Genomic DNA, 24,889 nt, shown 5'->3' with positions numbered 1-24,889 from the left:
TTCAGGGTGTCAGCATCCCTGAAGGACTCTGGGTTGTTCCAAGCTCAAGAAAGATGAAGGTCAGCCTTCCATGGGGTCCAGACCTGAAAGTCTCCTGCGCACGGCCCAGACTCTCCCAGGAGTGGAGCTGGTCTGAAGAAAGGAGCCCGGGCTGCACTGCCAGCTCCTTGGGTTGTGATCACACGCAGGCACCTTTTGGGTAGAGCAGGATCTGTGACTGCCGCAGGTCCAGGGAGCCGCTTCAACTGAATGCACTGTATTTCGTGTATACATAACATTGGCATTGACGGGGTATTTTACCATAAATTAAAGAGGTCCTCGAGTCTCACCTCCTTACCTCCCCCCCCCCCCCCAAAAAAAAAAAACAAAGATGAGAAACCGTGGTTGATGCTATGGTTCCCGTACTCCTTAGACTAAGAGGGCGGACAGAAAGAGGGGGACGGGGCTAAACAGGTGAAACTAGGGAGAAATTGTGCCTGGCTTACGGTCCGTGGACCTTAGTAGGGACTACAACTCCCAGAGATCCGTGCGACAGAGCCCCAGCTTATTGGTTGGGAAGAAGGACGCCCTCTTAACTTGACATACACGATAGCCAATAGGCAGGGGCATTGTGGAGGTCGCCCAGCCATCGCTGGCCTATCAGAGGACTAGGGGCCGATGCTTCCGGTACCTGTGGGGGCCTCGGGTCGGCGGGCTGGTGAGGTGGGGCGCTTTGGGGAGACTGGCCTTCGGTGGGGCAGTGAGACCCAGGTACTTTGTCCACTGCTGCGGGGTCTGGCCGGTGTGGGGTGGCTGCGGGTGGGCGGAGGGACCGGCGTGTGGGGAGAGCGGGGGCTCGGGAGTGCGGAGACGGTGGCGGTCCCGCGTGTGAGGAGCAGGAGGGCGAGGACGCCGGGCGCGGATTTAGACGTGGAGACCGCTGGTGTCTTTTGAAGCAACACTTCCTAAAGAAGGCGGGCAGCCTGTAAAGAGCACGGGCCTCCGTCACACCGTTATTCATAATAGAATAAAGTGGGCTCCAGCCCGCGTGCCCCATGGGGAGGAGTAGGTCAGTAAATTACGTCATTTCACTAAGGGAATATTGACCTCTAAGTGTACTTTATAAAAATTTTAAGTAGTATGAGAAAATGCTAACGTATGATGTTAAGTGGAAAAAAAAAAGTGATAAAATTATGCAATGTAATTGAAAGGCATTAACAACTAAAACCGGTGCATAGAAAAAAGCCTGGAAGGATGTAGTTATAATTTTCTATGGATAAACGGATTTTTGTGAACTTGTGTTTTTACGTTTCTTTTTTTCCCCCCTCAAATTAAATGTAAAGAATTTGAAACTTTTTTTTTTTATAATGCAGACGCAATAAACTTAGAAACCTAGAGAAACTAATAGGCGTAGGTACCTCTGTGTAAGCCTGCTGGAAATGCACCAGGTCACCTAAGCCCTTTGATTCTCACGGTGGATGTCTTTAGAGAAGATTAAGAACAGAAGGATTAAATGGTCAGATACTGAGCACCAGGACCTGTTTCTGACCACCTCTCCCAAGGACTAATAAGAGTGGTCTTTTCTCTCCCTAAAACACCTTAGCTACCACAATGTGGAAACACCTTGGCTAGTCTCTGTGGGAATTCAAGGATGAGTGAGGCAGGCCTCCTAATTTTAGCAGTCTGTAGTCTGGGTGTTGAGAAACCAACTGGTAACTTCAAACAAAATGTAAATTTTTGAAAGATGGAGAATAATAGGGAATACTTGAGGGTTATTTCAGCCTTGGTCTCACTTACTGATCTTTTGCAGTGAGCTTGCCTACTGCTTTGGCTTTAACTACCAAGCCCATGCCAAGTGATTCCCAAATCTTCATGGCTAACTGCGTAAGATGCATTGCTAAATTCTTAAATGAACCACTTCCAATACTGAACATACCATACCCTACACACCTTTCTCACTACGAAAGCCTGTATCTCGTTAATGGTTCTGCAGTTTCCCAAGCTAAAAATCTTCCTATTATCCTTGATTCTTCTTTCTTCCTCACCACTCCTATCTGATACCATTATCTGTTCCATCTGCCCTTGAAATATCTCTTGAACTTTTTCCCCTTATCCTGCTGACATAGCTACGTACTTGGCTCACATTCTCACTCTGGCATTCGAACTATTTCATGGCACCTTCTTAAACTTGGCAGCCTTCTTTCTTCTCAGGTCTGTCCTGCTCATTGTCACGTGAATGTGTGCTGGTCCCTCCCAAATTCCAAATTCTGCAGCAGGCCCTTTATAATCACGAAGGTAAGGTTGGAAAAGTTATCAGTATCAGAAAATGTAATGCTTTACTATGACATTTTGAGTAATTTTTTTTTCTACTTAGAAAAGTAGTAATTACTTTTCTACTGTGGGCTGTGGAGACTCATCAAAGGTTTTTGAGCAAAGGACAAGATGATCAGAGCTGTGCTTTTTTTTTTTTTAAAGCTAATTCTGCTTGAATACAACTAGTGTCCAGGCTATTTTGGAAGGAGAGGAAACTAGTATTAAGGGGATCACTCCTTATTTTACTCTACTAAAACAGGAGATATGGTCAGAAATTAGACTACCACGGTATCAGGAGAAGTAGAAATAGATTTCTATAGATTATTATAAGTACTGCTAGACTTTTGAGAAAAATATGCCAGTATTCTTGTCACTTCTAAAAATCTCAGTAACCTTATTTTTGTTTCTCTTTTATTTGCAAATTCTTAGATGCTATTCCTGTTCACATACCTTTTCAGCGACGTTAGACAGATTTGGAGTGGCTTAAAACATGTCCTATAAATTACCTTAGATATAATTGTCCCATTAGGAATTTTCTCTGCCCAGGAGAATGCATTATGTATTATTTATCAAGAGAACTCTTAAAATTCATAAGTAGATACTAGGGAAAAAAACATACATTATCTTATGCAAGACCAGTGGGATAGAGAGTACACTTCTTTTTTCATTAGATGATAATAACAGGAGACTTATTTTTCCATTTGGCAAGTCACTGAAGAACTGCTTAATCTGACATCATATATAGAAGCATAACATACCCTTCCTTTTTAGTAAGACTCTGAGAGTAAGGGTGAACCTAGCAAGGATCCAGGCAGTGTTGTAGAAAATACGTTTCCTTGGATTTAGAGTCTGAAGGCTTCTTTTCAAGTTCTGTCTTTTTATTTTCTATTATTTTAATTATAGAAGTTGTAGGCTTACCAAAAAGTCATGCATAAAATACAGAGTTCACATATACCATCCTATTATTAACGCCTTGCATTAGTATGGTGTATTTGTTTCAATTCATAGAAGAATATTTTCATAATTGTTCCATTATGTATAGTCCATCGTTTGCAGTAGGGTTCACTGTTTGTATTGTACGGTCCTATTTTTTTTTTTTTATTAATTAAAGAAAAAAAAAGAAATTAACACAACATTTAGAAATCATTCCATTTTACATATGCAATCAGTAATTCTTAACATCATCACATAGATGCATGATCATCATTTCTTAGTACATTTGCATCGATTTAGGAAAAGAACTAGCAAAACAACAAAAAGATATAGAGTTAATATAGAGAAAAAAATAAAAATAATAATAAAAAAAAGAAAAGGAAAAAGAAAAAAACAAAAGACATGAACAAACAAACAAACAAACAAAATTATAGCTCAGATGCAGCTTCATTCAGTGTTTTAACATAATTACATTACAATTAGGTATTATTGTGCTGTCCATTTTTGAGTTTTTGTATCTAGTCCTGTTGCACAGTCTGTATCCCTTCAGCTCCAATTACCCATTATCTTACCTGTTTCTAACTCTTGCTGGTCTCTGGTAGGTCCTATTTTTTTAATATAACTTTTATTCTGGTAACATACAACCTTTAATTTCCCTTTTTAACCACATTCACGTCTGTAATTCAGTGCTGTGAATTACATTCATGATGTTGTGCTACCATCACCACCATCAGTTACCAGAACTCTACAATCAACCTAAATAGAAATTGTACAACTCAAGCATTAACTCCCCAATCCCCACACCCAGACAGGCCCAGGTAACCTATACTCTAGGTTCTGACTCTGAGTTTTGTTTTTTAACTTAGAGAAGTTGTGGGTTCACAGAATAATCATGCATAAAATACAAAGATTCCCATGTACCACCTATTATTAAGACCTTGCATTTGTGTGGAATATTTGCTTCAATTGATAAAAGCACATTTTTATACTTGTTCTATTAACTTGAGTCCATGGTTTCACTTAGGGTTCACTATTTGTGTAGTGCAGTTCAATGGATTAAAATTTTTCCATCACTATATATACCACCTAATGTTTCCCCTTTTGACCACATTCAGGCATATATTTTAGTGCTATTTAATTATGTTCACAGTCTTGTGCTATCATCACTACAACCCACTGCCAAAAGATTTCCGTCATTCCAAATAGGAAGTCAAACATTTTAAGTCTTAACTCTATCTATCCCACCCTGAATGCTGGCAGCGTATACTATAGATTCTGACTCTGTGAGTTTGTTTATCCTAATTATTTCATATCAGTGAGATCAAGTAACATTTGTCCTATTGTGAATGGCTTATTTTGCTCAACATGATGTCTTTACGGTTTATCCATGTTGTAGCATGCATCAGAAGTTTATTCCTTTTTATGACTAAATAATCCATTACGTGTATATATCACATTTTGTTTATCCATTCGTTGGTTGACAGATGCTTGTGTTGCTTCCATCTTTTGGCAGTTGTAAATAATGCTGCTATGACATTGGTGTGCAATTAATGTGTTTGAGTCTCTGCTTTCAGTGATTTTGGGTATATACTTACAAGTAGCATTGCTGGGTTATATGATAATTTTAAAGGTCTTCTACAGTGGCTGCACCATTTTACATTACCACCAGCAATAATTAAGTGTTCCTATTTCTCTGTATCCTTTCCAACACTTGTAATTTACTGTTGTTTGTTTGTTTTAAATAGGAGCATTCTGATGGGTATAAAATGGTGTCTTATTTTGATTTTGATTTGCATTTCCCTGTCTAATGATGTTGAGCATCTGTTCATGTGGTTTTTGGCCATTTGTGTATCGTCTTCGGAGTGGTATCTGTCAAGTATTTTGCACATTTTTTATTTGGAATGTTTGTCTTTTTGTTGTTAAGTTAAAGATTTCTTTATATATTTTGAATATTAAACTTTTGTCAGATATGTGGTTTCCAAATATTTTTTCCCATTGTGTAGGTTTTCCTTTTACTTTCATGATTCCTCTCAGACACAGAAGTTTTTAATTTTGATGCGGTCCCATTTATCTATTTTTGTTGTTATTTTGCTTGTGTGTTGAGTGTAAAGTCTAAGAAAGCATTGCCTAATGTAAGGTCCTGAAGATGCTTCCCTATATTTTATTCTAGGAGTTTGATAGTTCTGGTTCTTATATTTAGGTCTTTGATTTATTTTGAGTTGACTTTTGTATAGAGTGAGAGATAAGAATCCTGCTTGTTTTTATTTTTATTTTTTTTCAAAAAGAGATCTAGTTTTCCCAGCACCATTGTTCACAGAGCTTATTTGTTCACAATTGAGTGATTTTTGCTCTAATGTCAAAAATCGGTTGGCCATAAATGTGAGAGTTGATTTCTGAGCTCTCAGTTCAAGTCCATCGCGTTGCATGTTTATCCTCGTACCAATACCATGCTGTTTGATTACTGTGACTTCGTAATAAATTTTAGGATTGGGAAGTGTGAGTCCTCCAACTTCATTCTTTTTCAAAATCTTTTTGGCTAGTCAGGACCCCTTACCCTTTGTTTTGGTTTGTTAAAGTTGCAGGAATGCAATATACCAGAAATGGAACAGCCTTTGGAAAGGGAATATATTATGTTACAAATTTACAGTTCTAACACCATAAAAATGTCCAAACTAAGGCATCCAGAGAGAGATACCTTGACTCAAGAGAGGTCGATTGGTCCAGAACACCGCTGTCAGCTGGGAAGGTGTGTGGCTGGCATCTGCTGGTCCTTTGGCTTTTGGTTTCAAATAGCTCCCCCGGAGGTGTTTTTCTGCATCTTCCAATGTCTGGGTCTCCTGTTGGCTCTGAGCTTTCTCTAAAATGTTTCCCCCCTTTTAAAGAACTCCAGTAAACTAATCAAGGCCCACTTTGAATGGGCATAGTCGTATCTCCATCTAATCAAAAGAGATTTTGGTACAAGAGAAGTGGGGTGCTGCAGTTTGCAAATATCAAACATGTTGGAACGGCTTTTTAAATGAATAAAGGAAAGATTCTGGAAGAATTGTGAGGAGCTTGATAGAAACGGCTTAGAATGCTTTGAAGAGACTGTTGGTAGAAATGTGGACTCTAATGATATTTCTGATAAGGCCTTAGGTGGAAATGATGCAAGTGTTATTAAAATTGGAAGGAAAGCCTTCTTTTTTTTAAAGTGACAGAAAATTTAGCAAAATTGAGTACTAGTTTTGGACGGAAGGCAGATTTTAAAAGTTGTGAACTTGGATATTCAGCATAAGATATTTCCAAAGTAAATGTGGGAAATGCCTGGCTTTTCTCTGCAGCTTATAGTAAAATGCAACAGGAAAGAGACAAGCTAAGAACTGAATTCTTTACAAAGGAACCAGAAATTGATGGTCTGGAAAATTCTGGGCTTCTGGAAAGGGACACCCCAGAGAATAGTGCACATGTGAGGATTTAAACTGAACATGGAACCAGTCAGCCATTTCAGAAAATTCCAGGATTGGAGAAGGAGTTATCCAGAAAGGATTTGTATAAAGTCCTATTGTCTGATGGGTTGGTCCCAGTATATTGCATAGAAAACCAACAAGAGTGTTGTGGAAAATGACATCTTGAAACACATGACAAGGTGGATGAACCTTGAGGACATAATGCTGAATGAGAAAAGCCAGATACAAAAGGATAGATACTGTATGATTCCACTTTTATGACCATGGCAAAGGTAAAGTCGGAGGCTTATAATACAGAATATAGGGGACCTTAAGATACAGAGGGTAGAGATGGGTGAATGGTTAGCTAATGAGACTGAATGTAGTATGTAAGGGAATAGATAGAAGTGAAGGCGGCTCACTAGGGTGTCTATAATTAATATTGCCATATTAAGACATGTTTGAAAGGGTTGTATGTGTCCCACTGATTAACACTACAAATTTAAATAAATTCTTGCATGAACTACTTCAAAGGTATGAATCTTGTACAAGGTATATAATTTCGGGGAATAAGGGGAAAACTGCTATTGCATTCTATGGACCATGTTTAACAGGAAAAAATTAACAGTACCATAGCAATACCAGGGATAAATAATGGGGAGGGACAAGAGTTAAGGGGAGGTTTGGATTTTGTATTTGGTGACTGTGTTTATTGGTTACTTTTCACTTGCGAACAATGAAGTTGTCTAAAGTTGAGAGTGTTAATGGACTGTTAACTTTGGACATTATACATGATGCCCAATGGCTGGAGGTGGCTGAAAGATACAGTGACTGACAACTAGAACAGTGAACGATGGTGTAGACATATATCAAATATTATGCTGCTACAAAAAATAATGAAGTTGTGAGGGATGCAATGTTTTTGACATTTTGTGAGGCAAAATAAACCAGAAACAAAAGAGCAATTATCGGTCTCATTTTGAAAACACTTATAAGAAAATTGGGGCCTAGATTTTAAGCTCTCATAGCAGTCACATTTAGTCCAGAGTGGTAATTGTTATTTCTGGATTTTGAGAGGCTATGCTATATATGTATAACCTGGTATCTAGAGATCAGAATAAAGCCGTTCAGGTCGGGATTAATGTAATTAAGAAAAGAGGGATAAGGAAGACATTGTCTTCATCTGCTCTGTGAGACCAAAGGAAGAAAGGTTTATTTTGTTCAGAACCTAAATCTTCTGTAGCACATAATTTAACTCATCCTGTCTGGATAGATCATTTAAACAACATGAACAGGGAGCCCAGGATAAGAATGAGGGGCTGTAATCCCGTATAGCTTAATATAATGCCTGAATACATCCCAGAGTATTTAAATGGATGATCAAAAAGTATTGGCAAAGTCCCTTGAGGGATGGGAGAAAAAAATATGCAGCTATTAAACTTTACCACTGGGGAAACCCCTGATAATATGTCGAACATCAGAGAAATTCAAATGTATAGGCCAAGCTCTTGATCTTCCTTTCTTATTTTTTTTTTTTATTGATTAAAGAAAAAAAAAGAAATTAACACAACATTTAGAAATCATTCCATTCTACATATGCAATCAGTAATTCTTAACATCATCACATAGATGCATGATCATCATTTCTTAGTACATTTGCATTGATTTAGGAAAAGAACTAGCAAAACAACAGAAAAAGATATAGAATGTTAATATAGAGAAAAAAATAAAAATAATAATAATAGTAAAAAAAAAACGAAAAGGAAAAAGAAAAAAAAAGACAACCAAACAGACAGACAGACCAAAAAAAAAAAAACCTATAGCTCAGATGCAGCTTCATTCAGTGTTTTAACATGATTACTTTACAATTAGGTATTATTGTGCTGTCCATTTTTGAGTTTTTGTATCTAGTCCTGTTGCACAGTCTGTATCCCTTCAGCCCCAATTACCCATTATCTTACCCTGTTTCTAACTCCTGCTGGACTCTGTTACCAATGACATATTCCAAGTTTATTCTCGAATGTCGGTTCACATCAGTGGGACCATATAGTATTTGTCCTTTAGTTTTTGGCTAGACTCACTCAGCATAATGTTCTCTAGGTCCATCCATGTTATTACATGCTTCATAAGTTTATTCTGTCTTAAAGCTGCATAATATTCCATCGTATGTATATACCATAGTTTGTTTAGCCACTCGTCTGTTGATGGACATTTTGGCTGTTTCTATCTCTTTGCAATTGTAAATAACGCTGCTATAAACATTGGTGTGCAAATGTCCGTTTGTGTCTTTGCCCTTAAGTCCTTTGAGTAGATACCTAGCAATGGTATTGCTGGGTCGTATGGCAATTCTATATTCAGCTTTTTGAGGAACCGCCAAACTGCCTTCCACAGTGGTTGCACCATTTGACATTCCCAAACAGTGGATAAGTGTGCCTCTTTCTCCGCATCCTCTCCAGCACTTGTCATTTTCTGTTTTGTTGATAATGGCCATTCTGGTGGGTGTGAGATGATATCTCATTGTGGTTTTGATTTGCATTTCTCTAATGGCCAGGGACATTGAGCATTTCTTCATGTGCCTCTTGGCCATCCGTATTTCCTCTTCTGGTAGGTGTCTGTTCAAGTCTTTTTCCCATTTTGTAATTGGGTTGGCTGTCTTTTTGTTGTTGAGTTGAACAATCTCTTTATATATTCTGGATACTAGACCTTTATCTGATATGTCATTTCCAAATATTATCTCCCATTGTGTAGGCTGTCTTTCTACTTTCTTGATGAAGTTCTTTGATGCACAAAAGTGTTTAATTTTGAGGAGCTCCCATTTATTTATTTCTTTCTTCAGTGCTCTTGCTTTAGGTTTAAGGTCCATAAAACCACCTCCAGTTGTCAGATTCATAAGATATCTCCCTACATTTTCCTCTAACTGTTTTATGATCTTAGACCTAATGTTTAGATCTTTGATCCATTTTGAGTTAACTTTTGTATAAGGTGTGAGATGCGGGTCTTCTTTCATTCTTTTACATATGGATATCCAGTTCTCTAGGCACCATTTATTGAAGAGACTGTTCTGTCCCAGGTGAGTTGGCTTGACTGCCTTATCAAAGATCAAATGTCCATAGATGAGAGGGTCTATATCTGAGCACTCTATTCGATTCCATTGGTCGATATATCTATCTTTATGCCAATACCATGCTGTTTTGACCACTGTGGCTTCATAATATGCCTTAAAGTCCGGCATCGCGAGACCTCCAGCTTCGTTTTTTTTCCTCAAGATATTTTTAGCAATTCGGGGCAACCTGCCCTTCCAGATAAATTTGCTTATTGGTTTTTCTAATTCTGAAAAATAAGTTGTTGGGATTTTGATTGGTATTGCATTGAATCTGTAAATCAATTTAGGTAGGATTGACATCTTAACTATATTTAGTCTTCCAATCCATGAACACGGTATGCCCTTCCATATATTTAGGTCTTCTGTGATTTCTTTTAACAGTTTTTTGTAGTTTTCTTTATATAGGTTGTCTCTTTGGTTAAATTTATTCCTAGGTATTTTATTCTTTTAGTTGCGATTGTAAATGGGATTCGTTTCTTGATTTCCACCTCAGCTTGTTCATTACTAGTGTATAGAAAAACTACAGATTTTTGAATGTTGATCTTGTAACTTGCTACTTTGCTGTACTCATTTATTAGCTATAGTAGTTTTGTTGTGGATTTTTCCGGATTTTCGACGTATAGTATCATATCGTCTGCAAACAGTGATAGTTTTACTTCTTCCTTTCCAATTTTGATGCCTTGTATTTCTTTTTCTTGTCTAATTGCTTTGGCTAGAACTTCTAACACAATGTTGAATAATAGTGGTGATAGTGGACATCCTTGTCTTATTCCTGATCTTAGGGGGAAAGTTTTCAATTTTTCCCCATTGAGGATGATATTAGCTGTGGGTTTTTCATATATTCCCTCTATCATTTTAAGGAAGTTCCCTTGTATTCCTATCTTTTGAAGTGTTTTCAACAGGAAAGGATGTTGAATCTTGTCAAATGCCTTCTGTGCATCAATTGAGATGATCATGTGATTTTTCTGCTTTGATTTGTTGATATGGTGTATTACATTAATTGATTTTCTTATGTTGAACCATCCTTGCATACCTGGGATGAATCCTACTTGGTCATGATGTATAATTCTTTTAATGTGTTGTTGGATACGATTTGCTAGAATTTTATTGAGGATTTTTGCATCTATATTCATTAGAGAGATTGGTCTGTAGTTTTCTTTTTTTGTAATATCTTTGCCTGGTTTTTGTATGAGGGTGATGTTGGCTTCATAGAATGAATTAGGTAGTTTTCCCTCCACTTCGATTATTTTGAAGAGTTTGAGGAGAGTTGGTACTAATTTCTTCTGGAATGTTTGATAGAATTCACATGTGAAGCCGTCTGGTCCTGGACTTTTCTTTTTAGGGAGCTTTTGAATGACTAATTCAATCTCTTTACTTGTGATTGGTTTGTTGAGGTCATCTATTTCTTCTTGAGTCATAGTTGGTTGTTCATGTCTTTCCAGGAACCCGTCCATTTCATCTAAATTGTTGTATTTATTAGCGTAAAGTTGTTCATAGTATCCTGTTATTACCTCCTTTATTTCTGTGAGGTCAGTAGTTATGTCTCCTCTTCTGTTTCTGATCTTATTTATTTGCATCCTCTCTCTTCTTCTTTTTGTCAATCTTGCTAAGGGCCCATCAGTCTTATTGATTTTCTCATAGAACCAACTTCTGGTCTTATTGATTTTCTCTATTGTTTTCATGTTTTCAATTTCATTTATTTCTGCTCTAATCTTTGTTATTTCTTTCCTTTTGCTTGCTTTGGGATTAGTTTGCTGTTCTTTCTCCAGTTCCTCCAAGTGGACAGTTAATTCCTGCATTTTTGCCTTTTCTTCTTTTCTGATAAAGGCATTTAGGGCAATAAATTTCCCTCTTAGCACTGCCTTTGCTGCGTCCAATAAGTTTTGATATGTTGTGTTTTCATTTTCATTTGCCTCGAGGTATTTACTAATTTCTCTTGCAATTTCTTCTTTGACCCACTTGTTGTTTACGAGTGTGTTGTTGAGCCTCCATGTATTTGTGAATTTTCTAGCACTCCGCCTATTATTGATTTCCAACTTCATTCCTTTATGATCTGAGAAAGTGTTGTGTATGATTTCAATCTTTTTAAATTTGTTAAGACTTGCTTTGTGACCCAGCATATGGTCTATCTTTGAGAATGATACATGAGCACTTGAAAAAAAGGTGTATCCTGCTGTTGTGGGATGTAATATCCTATAAATGTCTGTTAAGTCTAGCTCATTTATAGTAATATTCAGGTTCTCTATTTCTTTATTGATCCTCTGTCTAGATGTTCTGTCCATTGATGAGAGTGGTGAGTTGAAGTCTCCAACTATTATGGTATATGAGTCTATTTCCCTTTTCAGTGTTTGCAGTGTATTCCTCACATATTTCGGGGCATTCTGGTTTGGTGCATAAATATTTATGATTGTTATGTCTTCTTGTTTAATTGTTCCTTTTATTAGTATATAGTGTCCTTCTTTGTCTCTTTTAACTGTTTTACATTTGAAGTCTAATTTGTTGGATATTAGTATAGCCACTCCTGCTCTTTTCTGGTTGTTATTTGCGTGAAATATCTTTTCCCAACCTCTCACTTTCAACCTATATTTATCTTTGGGTCTAAGATGCGTTTCCTGTAGACAGCATATAGAAGGATCCTGTTTTTTAATCCATTCTGCCAGTCTATGTCTTTTGATTGGGGAATTCAGTCCATTAACATTTAGAGTTATTACTGTTTGGATAATATTTTCCTCTACCATTTTGCCTTTTGTATTATATATATCATATCTGACTTTCCTTCTTTCTACACTCTTCTCCATATCTCTCTCTTCTGTCTTTTTGTATCTGACTCTAGTGCTCCCTTTAGTATTTCTTGCAGAGCTGGTCTCTTGGTCACAAATTCTCTCAGTGACTTTTTGTCTGAGAATGTTTTAATTTCTCCCTCATTTTTGAAGGACAATTTTGCTGGATATAGGAGTCTTGGCTGGCAGTTTTTCTCTTTTAGTAACTTAAATATATCATCCCACTGTCTTCTAGCTTCCATGGTTTCTGCTGAGAAATCTACACATAGTCTTATTGGGTTTCCCTTGTATGTGATGGATTGCTTCTCTCTCGCTGCTTTCAAGATCCTCTCTTTCTCTTTGACACTAGTAAGTGTCTTGGGGAATGCCTATTTGTGTCTAATCTCTTTGGGGTGCGCTGCACTTCTTGGATCTGTAATTTTAGGTCTTTCATAAGAGTTGGGAAATTTTCAGTGATAATTTCTTCCATTAGTTTTTCTCCTCCTTTTCCCTTCTCCTCTCCTTCTGGGACACCCACAACACGTATATTTGTGCGGTTCATATTGTCCTTGAGTTCCCTGATACCCTGTTCGAATTTTTCCATTCTTTTCCGGATAGTTTCTGTTTCTTTTTGGAATTCAGATGTTGTATCCTCCAAATAACTAATTCTATCTTCTTTCTCTTTAAATCTATCATTGTAGGTATCCATTGTTTTTTCCATCTTTTCTGCTTTATCCTTCACTTCCATAAGCTCTGTGATTTGTTTTTTCAGTTTTTCTATTTCTTCTTTATGTTCAGCCCATGTCTTCTTCATGTCCTCCCTCAATTTATCGATTTTGTTTTTGAAGAGGTTTTCCATTTCTGTTCGTATATTCAGCATTAGTTGTTTCAGCTCCTGTATCTCATTTGAACTATTGGTTTGTTCCTTTGACTGGGCCATATTTTCAGTTTTCTGAGCGTGATCCGTTATCTTCTGATGGCGTCTGGGCATTTAGTCAGATTTCCCTGAGTGTTGGACCCCACAGGTTGTAAGATTTTTCTGTGAAATCTCTGGGTTCTGTTTTTCTTATCCTGCCCAGTAGGTGGCGGTCCTGGCACACGTTTGTCTACGGGATCCACCAGTAAAAGTTGCTGTGGCTCCTTTAACTCTGGAAAACTCCCGCTGTAGGGGAGGTTTGGCAGCCGAACCGTCTTGGAAGAGTGCCAGCCGGCCTGGGTGTCCGAACGCGGGGAGGGTCGCCGGCCGCCGCAGCACGTGAGAGCGCCCGACCAAATTTCCTAGTCGGCCGGGGGCGCCAAGCGTGGCAGAAGGGCGCCAGCTGTCGCAGCCCGGAAGAGTGCACTGTTCCCAGGCGGACCGGGGAGTCACGTGTTTGGAAGGGACCCCCTGGTCACCGTTCTCCGCAGTCTGGGGATTTCTGACCCAACTCTTTCAGTTTGTCCGGGGGGCCTCACGTGGTGGGGACGCCAGCCGCTGCGGCCTGAGGGGACCGCCTGCCCAATTCTGCCAGCTGGCCTGGGAAGGAGGAAGGGAGGGACTCCGGCCGCTTGCCGTCCCGCCCAGGAAAGCCCGCGTGCCTTGGTGTTCTCACCGGAGCTGATTCTCCCAGACAGTCAGCCGTTCCAGGATGGGGTACGCCGTCCCTTTGATCTCCGTCGTGGCTCCGGGAGCTGCTCTGTATTGTCTCCACTCCCCTAGTAGCTGTTCTGGAGGAGGAAAGATTAGGGCGGCAAGGCTGTCGAGGCTGGTGGCGGAGGAGCTGGTGAAGGCGGGGGAAGAGGGCACCGTGGTGGTTGGAGAGCCACCGGAGCAGGAGGGGGAAGAGGGGAGAAGGAGGGCGGGCGGGTCGGCTGCTGTGGAACGTGGGCACCGCGCGGCGGGCCGGTGGAGAAAGAGAGGGGAGAAGGAGGGCGGGCGGGTCGGCTGCCGCAGGGCGTGGGTGCCGCGCGGCGGGCCGGCGGAGAAAGAGAGGGGAGAAGGAGGGCGGGCCGGCGGAGAAAGAGAGACCGGTTTTGTTGATTCTTTCTATTCTTTTTTTTGATCTCTAGCTTTTTAAAATTTCTTCTTAATCTTTGTAATTTCTCTTATTTGTCTTGGGTTTAGTTTGTTGTTCTTTCTCTGAATTTTGCACGTGAGCAGTTATTTACTCAATTTTTGCTTGTTCTTGTCTTTTAATGTAGGCATTTAGGGGAAAAAATTTTCCTCTTACCACTGCCTTTGCTGCTTCCCATACATTCTCATATGTTGTATGCTTATTATTATTTGTCTCCAGATATTTACTGATTTCTCTTGCAATTTTTTCTTTGACCCATTGCTTGTTTAAGAATGTGTCATTTAATCTCCATATATTTTTGAAAAGTCTGTTTCTTTGGTGATTATTGATTCCCAGTTTCATTCCATTGTGGTCAGAAAAAGTGCTTTGGGTAATCTCAGTCTTTTAAAATTTATTAAGACCTGTTTTGTGCCCCAGCATATGTTCTATCCTGGAGAATGTTCCATGAGCACTAGAGAAGAATGTATATCCCCGTGTTTTGGGATGTAAGATCTTTATATGTCTGTTAGGTCTAAATCATTTATTACATTGTTTAGGTTCTCTATTTCCTTATTGATCCTCTGTCTGGTTGTTTTATGTATAGAGGAGAGTGGTGCATTTAAGTCTCCAACTAATGTTGAAATGTCTGTCACTCCCTTTACTTTTGCCAGTGTTTGCCTCATGTACTTTGGAGCTCCTTGATTGGGAGTATAAACATTTATGATTTTATTTCCTCTTGGTGAATTGTCCTTTTTATTAAAATGTAGTGTCCTTTTTTTGTCTCTTATGACATCTTTACATTTAAAGACTATTTTATCTGATATTAGTATAGCTGCTTCTGCTTTCTTTTGGTTACAACTTGCATAAGACATCTTTTTCCATTCTTTCACTTTCACTCTATGTGTTTCCTTGGCTCTAAGTGTGTCTCTTCTAAACATAACAGAGATGGATTATATTTTTTAATCCATCTGCCAATCTGTATTTTTTAATTCATGAGTTTAGTCCATTAATGTTCAAATTTATTACTGTAAAAGGAGTTCTTGAATCTGCCATTTTTATCCTTTAGTGTTTATTTGTTAAATCTCTATATTCTTTTCCCTCTGTTTTTGTCCTTTGTTTTACAGTTACTGGTACTCTTCAATTCTGTGCTCTCCTCCAGACCTCCCTCTCCTGTTTTTTTTTTTTGCAACTGACAAGACTCTGTTTAGTGTTTCTTATAGGGCAATTCTCTTATTGACTTGTTCTCTCAGTCTCTGTCTTTGAAGGTTTTAATCTCCCCCTCAGTTTTAAGAATTCTTGTCTGGAAGCTTTCCTTGTTCAGGATCTTCAATATATCATACTTCTGCCTTCTAGTTTCCGTGGTGCCTGTTGCGTAGTCGAAGTCAGTTTTACGTGTTTTTCCCTGTGTGTAGTAGATTGCTTTTCCTGCACTGCTTTCAGGACTTTCTCTTTCTCTTCAGCATTTGACAGCTTTGGATGGTATGTGTCTTGGAGTAGGCCTATTTTGATTTGTTCTATTTGAAATTCATTGAGCCTCTGATTTGCGTATTTATGTCTTTTATAAGTTTGGGAAGTTTTTTCTGAGTACATCTTCAATTACCTTTCCCAGTCCTTTTACTCTTTTCCTTCAGGGACACCTGTGATGCTTATATTTGTGTACCTCTTGTCCATCATTTCCCTAAGAAACAGTTTCATTTTTTCTGGCTTTCTTGCCATTTTTTCTTTTGTGAGCTCTAGTTTAATCGTTTGTGTATTCTTCCTTTTGCATCTTCAAATCTGCTATCATCTGTCTTTTAGTATATGTCTGAGGTGGTCTACTGTATCTTTCATCTCTGCAAGATCTGCTATTTTTCTGCTTATTCTTTCAAATTCTTCTATATGCTCTTCTGTTGTCTTCCTGATATCCTTTTTTTCTTTATAAATATTCTTGAATGGTTGCTCCATATTCTGTGTCCCCTCCTGAGTTTTGATTTGTTCATTTTGCTGGACCATTTCTGCTTGGATCTTCAAATGCTTTGTGATTTTCTCTTTTGCTCAGGGCACTTGATTATCTTAGTAAGGTTATTTTGCAATTTGGTTTCCTTCACTTGTCTAAATTTTTTGGCTTTGTGTTGAAGGTTTCCTTTTCTCTTGGTTTGTCAGCAGTTCCTCACCAAACCAAGGCCCAGATCTTATGGAGGGGTGTATGGTACTATTTGAGGGTCCATTAAAAGCTAGGCTGGGATGCATAGGTATTTCAGTGGCAGAATGCCTGCCTGCCTACTATGCAGAAGACCTGGGCTTAATTCTTGGGTCATGCATCCCCAAAATAATAGTAATAAAATGGAATTAAAATATAATAAAAATATGAAGAAAACACACCTCAACAGTAATTGGCTCCCAAATCAGAAGGAGACACCCCAGGATATATTAGGAATGAACATAAATTGGTGCTCAAAGGGAGAGAACATGATGATAATAATTTTAAAATAATATGAAATAAATAAATCTGTAAAATATAATCTATAAAATATATAAATAGCATAAAAATAATACTACTAGTATAAAATAGAGAGAATAAATATATTTACCAAAAAAAGCAGAAAAAAGATAGAAAAAAGGAAAAAAAAACTAAGCAGATAGGGAGTTTTACAGCCTGCTTTTACTGCATCTCACCCGCAAGTGGTGCTACTGATGCCCTTCCTCCCTCAGGCCTGCCTCTCCCCGACTGTAGTGGCTGTTGGGGGGCTGTTCCTTAACTGCAGTGGAAGGACGGTTGGTTCTGATGCAGGATTGGGCAGTGGACAGCAGCTCCTATGGGAAGTAGCAAGCCTGCTGCACCCAGCACTTTGCAAATCCGCCATATACTGCATCTGATGAGATAGCTATTCGTGGCACCCTGCCAGGTGAGCACTCCTAGGGCCTGGCTCTTCGCAGAGCTGGGCCTCCTCTGGGCTCCCCATGGGTGCTGCCATCTGAGGAGCTGCCTAGAGAGGTTTCCCCAGCCAGCATCTGTGGCAAGCTGGAGCAGAGGAATGATCATTTCCCCCCAGTCCACGCCTGCCTGTGTGCCGCTGTCTGCACCCAGTGGGGAGCACAACTGATCTGACACGCTCCACTCACCCCGCCTCCATTCCTATGCCTCTCTTCTACCCAAGAATCACTGAAGACCCTCTGTGATCACTCACCTTCCCCACCCCCCACCCCTTTACCACAGTCCCAGTCATTTTCTCCCCATACCCTATCTTGTCCCATGGAGCAGGGGTTAATTCAGTCTACCCGCTCTGCCATCTTCCTGGAAGTCATGGATTGTTTTTAGAATGGGGATATATTAACTTACACATTTATAATTTTAAGGCTGTGAAAATGTCCAAATTAAGACATGAACAGGACAGTACCTTCTCTGTAGAAAGGCTGTCAGTATCTGAAACATCTCTGTCACATGGAAAGGTTCATGGCCAATGTCTGCTGGTGTTTCCTCCAGGTTTCATTGCTTTCAGCTTCTGGCTTTAGTGGCTTCCTCTCTTAGCTCCTCCAGGGGCTTTTTTCTGTGACTTCTCTTAATTTCTTGCCTCACAGGACTCCAGTAAAAGGATTAAGACCCATCTTGAATGGGTCACATCTCATTTGAAATAACTTAACCAAAAGGTTCTAGAACTACAGCAGGTTTGCACCCACAGGAATGGATTAAAAGAACATTGCCTTTTTTTCTGGGGGTACATAATAACTTCAAACCACCACAGAGGGAAAGCTTTCATTTTTCACCTTTGAGTATGATATTAGCTGTGGGCTTTTCATATATGCCCTTGATCAGGTTCAGGAAATTTCCTTCGAGTCCTACCTGCTGAAGTATTTTTATTAAGAAAGGATGCTGGATTTTGTCAAATTCCTTTTCTATGTCAGTCAAGATGATCATGTGGATTTCCTCCTTTGATTTGTTAATGCAATATATTACATTGATTAATTTCTTATGGTGAACCACTCTTGCTTACCTGGGGTAAATCTTACTTGATCGTGGTTTGTAATTTTTTTTTTAACATTCTGTAGGATTCAGTTTACTAGGATTTTTGCATCTGTATTCACAAGAGATTGGTTTCTAAGTTTCTTTTCTTGCAGTATCTTTATCTAGCTTGGTAAGGGGAATGTTAGTCTTGTGGAATGAGTTGGGGAGTATTCCCTCCTCTTCAAGTTTTTGGAAGAGTTTGAATTGAATAGGAATTAAGTCTTCTTGGAATGTATTGAAAAATTCCTCATGAAGCCTCTTATCTTGGACTTTTCTTATTTGGAAGGTTTTTGATACCAGATTCAATATCTTTACTAGTAATTGGTCTGCTAAGTTCTTCTGTTTCTTCTATAGGTAGTGGGTAGTTTGTGTTTTCATAAGAATTTGTCCATTTTATCTAGGTTATCCAATTTATTTGTGTACAATTTTTCATTGTATTCCCTTATAGCCCTTTCTATTTCAGTGGGTTGGTAGTAATATATCACTTTTCATTTCTGATTTTACTTATTTGTATTCTCTTTTTGTCTTTTTAAGTCTGTTTAAAGGTTTGTCAATCATATTGGTCTTTTCAAAGAACTAGCTTTTGGTTTTGTTAATGCTCACCATTGTTTTCTTATATTCTGTTTTACATATTTATGTTCTAATCTATGTTATTTTTTCCCTTCTGTTTGCTTTGGGTTTAGTTTGCTCTTCTTTTTCTTGTTCCTCCAGCTGAGCAGTTAGGACTTTGATTTTAGCTCTCTTATTTTTTTAATTTTGGGTAATAAATTTCCCTTTGAACACTGTCTTCACTGCATCCTGTAAGTTTTGATATGTAGTGTTCTCATTTTCATTCACCTGAAGATATATACTAATTTCCCTTTTGACCTATTGATTGTCTAAGATTAAGTTATTGAGGTTAGGGCTCTGCTTTGAAGTCTTTCTTCTTTTTTAATGTAAACATTTGGAGGCTATAAATTTGTTTCTCAGCCCTGCCTTTGCTGCATTCCATAAATTTTGTTATGGTGTATTTTCATATTCATTCAGGAGATATTTCCTAATTTCCCTTATGAAATTTCCTCTTTAACCCATTGGTTATTTAAGGATGTGGTGTTTAATTTCACATTTATGAATTTTCCATTTCTCCCTCTGTTATTGATTTTTAACTTCATTCCATTTTGGCTGGAGAAAATACATTGTATGATTTTAGTATTTTTGAACTTATTAGGACTTGTTTTGTGGCCTAAGATATGGTCTATCTTCGAGGATGATCATTGTGCACTCAAGAAGAATATGTATTCTGTTTTTGTTGGATGCAGTGTTCTATATATGTGTTAGGTCTAGTTGGTTTACAATATTGTACAAGTCTTGACTAATCTTCTGACTAGAAGTTCTATTTATTATTAACTGTGGTGTATTAAAGTTTCCTATTGTTAATGTAAAGCTATCAGTTTCTCACTTCATGTCTGTCAATATTTGTTTCCTATATTTTGGAGCTCTGCTGTTAGATGTATGTATCTATATATATGATTGTTAATCTTATTGAATTGACCTCTTTGCTAGTATATAGTGATGGTCTTTGTCCTTTGTAACATTATTTTTGCTTTAACATCTATTTTATCTGATATTTGTATAGCTGTCCCGGCTCTCTTTTCTTTACTATTTATATGTGTATAAATTCTTCCTTTTCACCCTACTTGTGTCTTTGAGTTTAAAGTGAGTCTCTTGGAGACAGCTTATAGTTGGGTCATGCTTTTTTTATCCTTTCTGCCAATCTGCCTTTTGACTGGAGTGTTTAAGCCATTTACATTTACAGTCATTACTGATAATTCAGGGTTTTCTTCTGCCATTTTACTATTTAGCCTTTGTAAATTTTATACCCTTGTGTTTCTCTGTTATCCCATTACCTTACCGTATATTTATTTACTTTGGGGTTTGTACCATGTTGAATATGTTCTCATTTCTCTCTGGATATATTGTGGTTGCCATAGGGATATAATTTAACATTCTAAATATATAACAACAATATTTTGTTTGATACCAACTTGATTTCCATAGCATACACATATACTTTTTCTATAACCCTCTGTTCCCCCTTTTTTGTGTGTGCTTGTTACTATTTACATTACATGTCCAAAACCAATATATGTATTTTTATTCATATTTATCCTGTTTGGTTTCCTGGGCTTCTTAAATATTCACAATTTTTGCCAGGTTTGGAAGTTCTCTGTCCTTATTTCTTTCACTTTTCCTTCTGCCCCTTTCTCTCTTTCTTCTCCTTTTTGGACTTCCATAATGCGCATATTGATGAGCTTGGTAGTGTCCCAGAAGTGTCTTAGGCTGTTTTTGATTGTTATAATTTTTCTCTTCATGCTCCCCAGCCTGACTAGTTAATTGTCATGTTTTTGAGTTCACGCATTCTTCTTTGGTCAGTGCCATTGTGCTGTTGAAACTCCCCTGGGAATTTTTCATTTCAGTTATTGCAGTCAACTTCAGTATTTGTTTGGTTCCTTTTTAGAATGTCCATCTCTTTACTCAGGTTCTTATATTGCTGACTCATATTTTTCCTGATATCCTTTTGTTCTTTATTTGAATGAGCCTTCATTTTCTTGAGCATTTTTACATCAGTTTTTAAAAGTTATTGTTCAGTATTTCCACATTCTGGTCTTCGTTGATGTTTTCTGAATTTTTATTGTTGAATCGTAGGATTTCTTTGTATAGTCTGGGTATTAAATCCTTATTGGAATGTGGTTTCCAAATATTTTCTCCCATTGAGTAGGTTGTCTTTTCATTTTCATAATAAAATTCTTCCAGACACAACAGTTTTCAGTTTTGATGAGGTCCCATTTATCTGTTTTTTCTTTTGTTGCTTGTGCTGTAGGTGTAAAGTCTAAGAAACCATTGCCTAACCTCAAGATCCTGAAGATGCTTCCCTATGTTTTCTTAGGAGTTTAAACTTCTGGTTCTTATATTTATGTCTTTCATCCATTTTGAGTTAGTTTTTGTGTATGTGAGTTAATAGTCCCCCTTCATTCTTTTGCATGTGGATATCCAGTTCTTTCAGCATCATTTGTTGAACAGATTTTTTCTTTCCCAATTGAGTGGACTTGGCAGGTTTCTTAGAAATCAGTTGTCCATACAAGTGGGGTTTATTTCTGAACTCTCAGTTCTATTCCATTGGTCTATAGATCTGTCCTTGTGCCAGTACCCTACTGTTTTGACCACTGTTGCTTTGCAGTAAGTTTCAAATTCAGGAAGTGTGAGTCCTCCAACTTTGCTTTTCTTTTTGTAGGTAATTTTGACTACCTTTCCAAATAAATTTGATTTTTGCCTTTTCTGTTTCTGCAAAGAAGGCTTTTGGGATTATCATCAAGATTGCGTTGAATTTATAAATCACTTTTGGTAGAATTGACATTTAACAATATATAGTCTTCTAGTCCATGGTCGTGGAATATCTTGCCATTTATTTAGGTCTTCTTTGATTTCTTTTAGCAGAGTTTTATCGTTTTCCTTGTATAATTCCTTTGGATGGCTTGGTTAAATTTATTCCTAGGTATTTGATTCTTTTAGTTGCTCTGGTAAATGGAATTGTTTCCTTGATTTCTTTCTCAGATTGCTTATTACTAGTGTATAGAAACACTACTCATTTTTGTGTATTAGTCTTGTACCCTGCTACTTTGCTGAATTATTCTTTATTAGTTCTGTTAGCTGTGTTGTAGATTTTTCAGGACTTTCTATATATAGGATTGTTTTAGTTTTCTAATGCTGCTGAAATGCAATCTACCAGAAGCGGGCTGACTTTTATGAAGGGAATTTATTAAGTTACAAGTTTACGTTCTAAGGCCATAAAAATGTCCAAACTATAAGGCATCCAGAGAAAGATACCTTGACTTAAGAAAGGCCAAGGCATCCAGAACACCTCTGTCAGCATATGGTTGGTGTCTGCTGGTCCTTTGGCTTCTGGTTTCAAACAGCTTCCCTGGGGGCATTTTCTTTCTGCATCTCCAAATGTCTCTGTCTGTGTCACTCGAAATTTTTTTCAAAATGGTTTCCTCTTAAAGGACTCCATTAGTCAGATTAAGACCCATTTTGAAAGGGTGGAAATACAACTCCATGGAAACCACCTAAGTAAAAGGTCTGACCCTAAATGGTAAGTCTGCCCCCACAAGATTGGATTAGGAAAAAGGACATGGCTTTTCTGGGGCACGTAACATGGCTTTTCTGGGGCACGTAGCAGTTTCAGACCAGGACAGGGATCATGCCATTCACTAATAGTGAACGTTTTACTTCTTCCTTTCCAATCTTTTCTTTCTTTTTCTTTCTAATTGCTCTGGCTAGAACTTCCAGGACAATCATAACAGTGGTGATGGTGGGCACCCTTGTCTTGTTCCAGGTCTTAGAAGGGAAAATTTCAGTCTTTGACCATTGTATATGATGTTTGCAGTGGGTTTTTCATGTATACCCTTTATCTTGTTGAGGAAGTTTCTTTTTATTCCTATTTTTCTAAGTGTGTCTGTGTAAGTGTGTGTGTGTTGAGTAAGAAAGCATGCTGGCCTAGACAACATCAAAAAATGGCAAGTCATACTCGGAAAATCGAACATATGGCCCAGTCAAAGGAACAAGCCAGCAGTTCAGATGAGAGAGAGGAGTTGAAACAACTAATTGAGGATGTTCAAACAGACATGAAAATCACATCAAAAATCAAATCAATGAGTTGAGGGAAGATGTGGCAAAAAGAGATGAAGGATATAAAGAAGACATTGGGCAACCATAAGAACTCAAAAATTTGAAAAAAATAAATGGCAGAACTATGGGAATGAAAGCGCAATAGAAGAGATGATAAAACAGTGACAACCTATAACAGCAGATTTGAAGAGGCAGAATAAAGGATTAGTGAATTAGAGGACAGGACATCTGAAATCCTATGCACAAAAGAACAGATAGGGAAAAGAATGGAAATATATGAGCAGGGTCTCAGGGAATTGAATGACAACATTGTATTATTTAGGGTTCTCTAGAGAAACAGAATCAACAGGAAATATTCATAAATATAAAATCTATAAAAGTTTCTCACATAACCATGGAAATCTAGAGTCCAAAATCTATAGGGCAGGCTGTGAAGCTGACGATTCCGATGGAGGGTCTGAACAAACTCCACAGGAGAGGCTCACCGGCTGAAGCAAGAAGAGAGCCTGTCTCTTCTGAACCCTCCTTAAAAGACTTCCAGTAATTAGATTAAGCATCACTCATTGCAGAAGACACTCCTTTTGGCTGATTACAAATAGAATCAGGTGTGGCTGCAGCAACGTGATCATGATTTAATTCTGTGAAATGACCTCATAGCAACAAACAGGCTAGCACTTGCCCAACCAGACAAACAGGTACTGCCACTTGGCTGAGTTGACACATGAACCTGACCATGACAGACATGAAGTGCATGAATATGCATGTTCTGGGCATCCTAGAAGGAGAAGAGAAACAAAAAGGGCAGAAAGAATAATGAAGGAAATTATCTCTGAAAATTTCTTATTTCTTATGAAAGTCATAAAATTACAGATCCAAGAAGTACAATGTACCCCAAACAGAATATATCTGCATGGACCTATTCCTAGGCACTTATTGTCGGATTGTCGAATGTCAAAGACAAAGAATTCTGAAAGGAGAAAGAGAAAAGTGATCCATCATCACATACAAGGAAAGTTCAGTAAGACTATGCATGGATTTCTCAGCAGAAACCATGGAGGCAAGCAGGCAATGGTATGTTATATTTAAGATTCTGAAAGAGAAAAAATTGCCAAACAGGAATTCTATACTCCACAAAACTATCCTTCACAAATAAGGGGGAGTTTTAAATATTTCCAGACAGACATACTGAGAGAGTTTGTGCCTAAGACACTGGCTCTACAAGAAAGCATGCTGGGTTTTGTCAGATGCCTTTTCTGAGTCAAGATGATCATTTGAATTTTTCCCTTCGTGATGATGTGCTGTGTGTTAGTTTGCAAGTTGCTGGAATGTCATATGCCAGAATTGGAATGGATTTTAAGATGGGGAATTTAATGAGTTACAGGTTTACGTTTCTAAGCCTATAAAAATGTCCAAACTAAGGCATCCAGGGAAACATACCTTAATTCAAGGAAGGCCAATGGGTCCACAACAACTCTTTCAGCTGGGAAGTCACATGGCTGGCATCTTCTGGTCCTTTGCTCCTGGATTCCATTGTTCTCTGTTCCTGTAGGAGTACTCACTTGCTTCTCTGGGGCTGGCTTTCATCTCTTGGCTTCCCTTGGCTCTCTTCAGGTTCTGGCTTGCTTAACATCTCATGGTGACATCTGTTGGCTTCCAAGCATCTCCAGACATCCATGTCTCCGTACTCCAGGTGTTGG

At 38.3% G+C, this 24,889-nt stretch overlaps 1 protein-coding gene across 3 annotated transcripts in view; it reads left to right on the top strand.

Moving 5' to 3' along the window:
- Positions 1–657: 657 nt before the first annotated feature.
- The window catches only part of WDCP (WD repeat and coiled coil containing), a 52,192-nt gene continuing 27,960 nt past the window's right edge, over positions 658–24,889 (top strand). The window contains exons 1-2 of one of the 3 annotated variants that reach the window (XM_077152226.1): positions 677–750; positions 936–1,048. The gene's annotated coding sequence lies outside the window, so the exon portion shown is untranslated. Of the gene's footprint in view, positions 751–935; positions 1,049–2,190; positions 2,275–24,889 lie in introns of those variants that run through there. The other 2 variants (XM_077152225.1, XM_077152228.1) reach the window with 2 other exon arrangements.

This window comes from Tamandua tetradactyla, chromosome 3 (assembly GCF_023851605.1).
Source record: "Tamandua tetradactyla isolate mTamTet1 chromosome 3, mTamTet1.pri, whole genome shotgun sequence".
In the NCBI taxonomy this organism is placed as follows: Eukaryota; Metazoa; Chordata; class Mammalia; order Pilosa; family Myrmecophagidae; genus Tamandua; species Tamandua tetradactyla.
The sequence above is the reverse complement of the archived record's forward strand: the minus strand, read 5'-3'. Positions and strand labels throughout refer to the sequence as shown.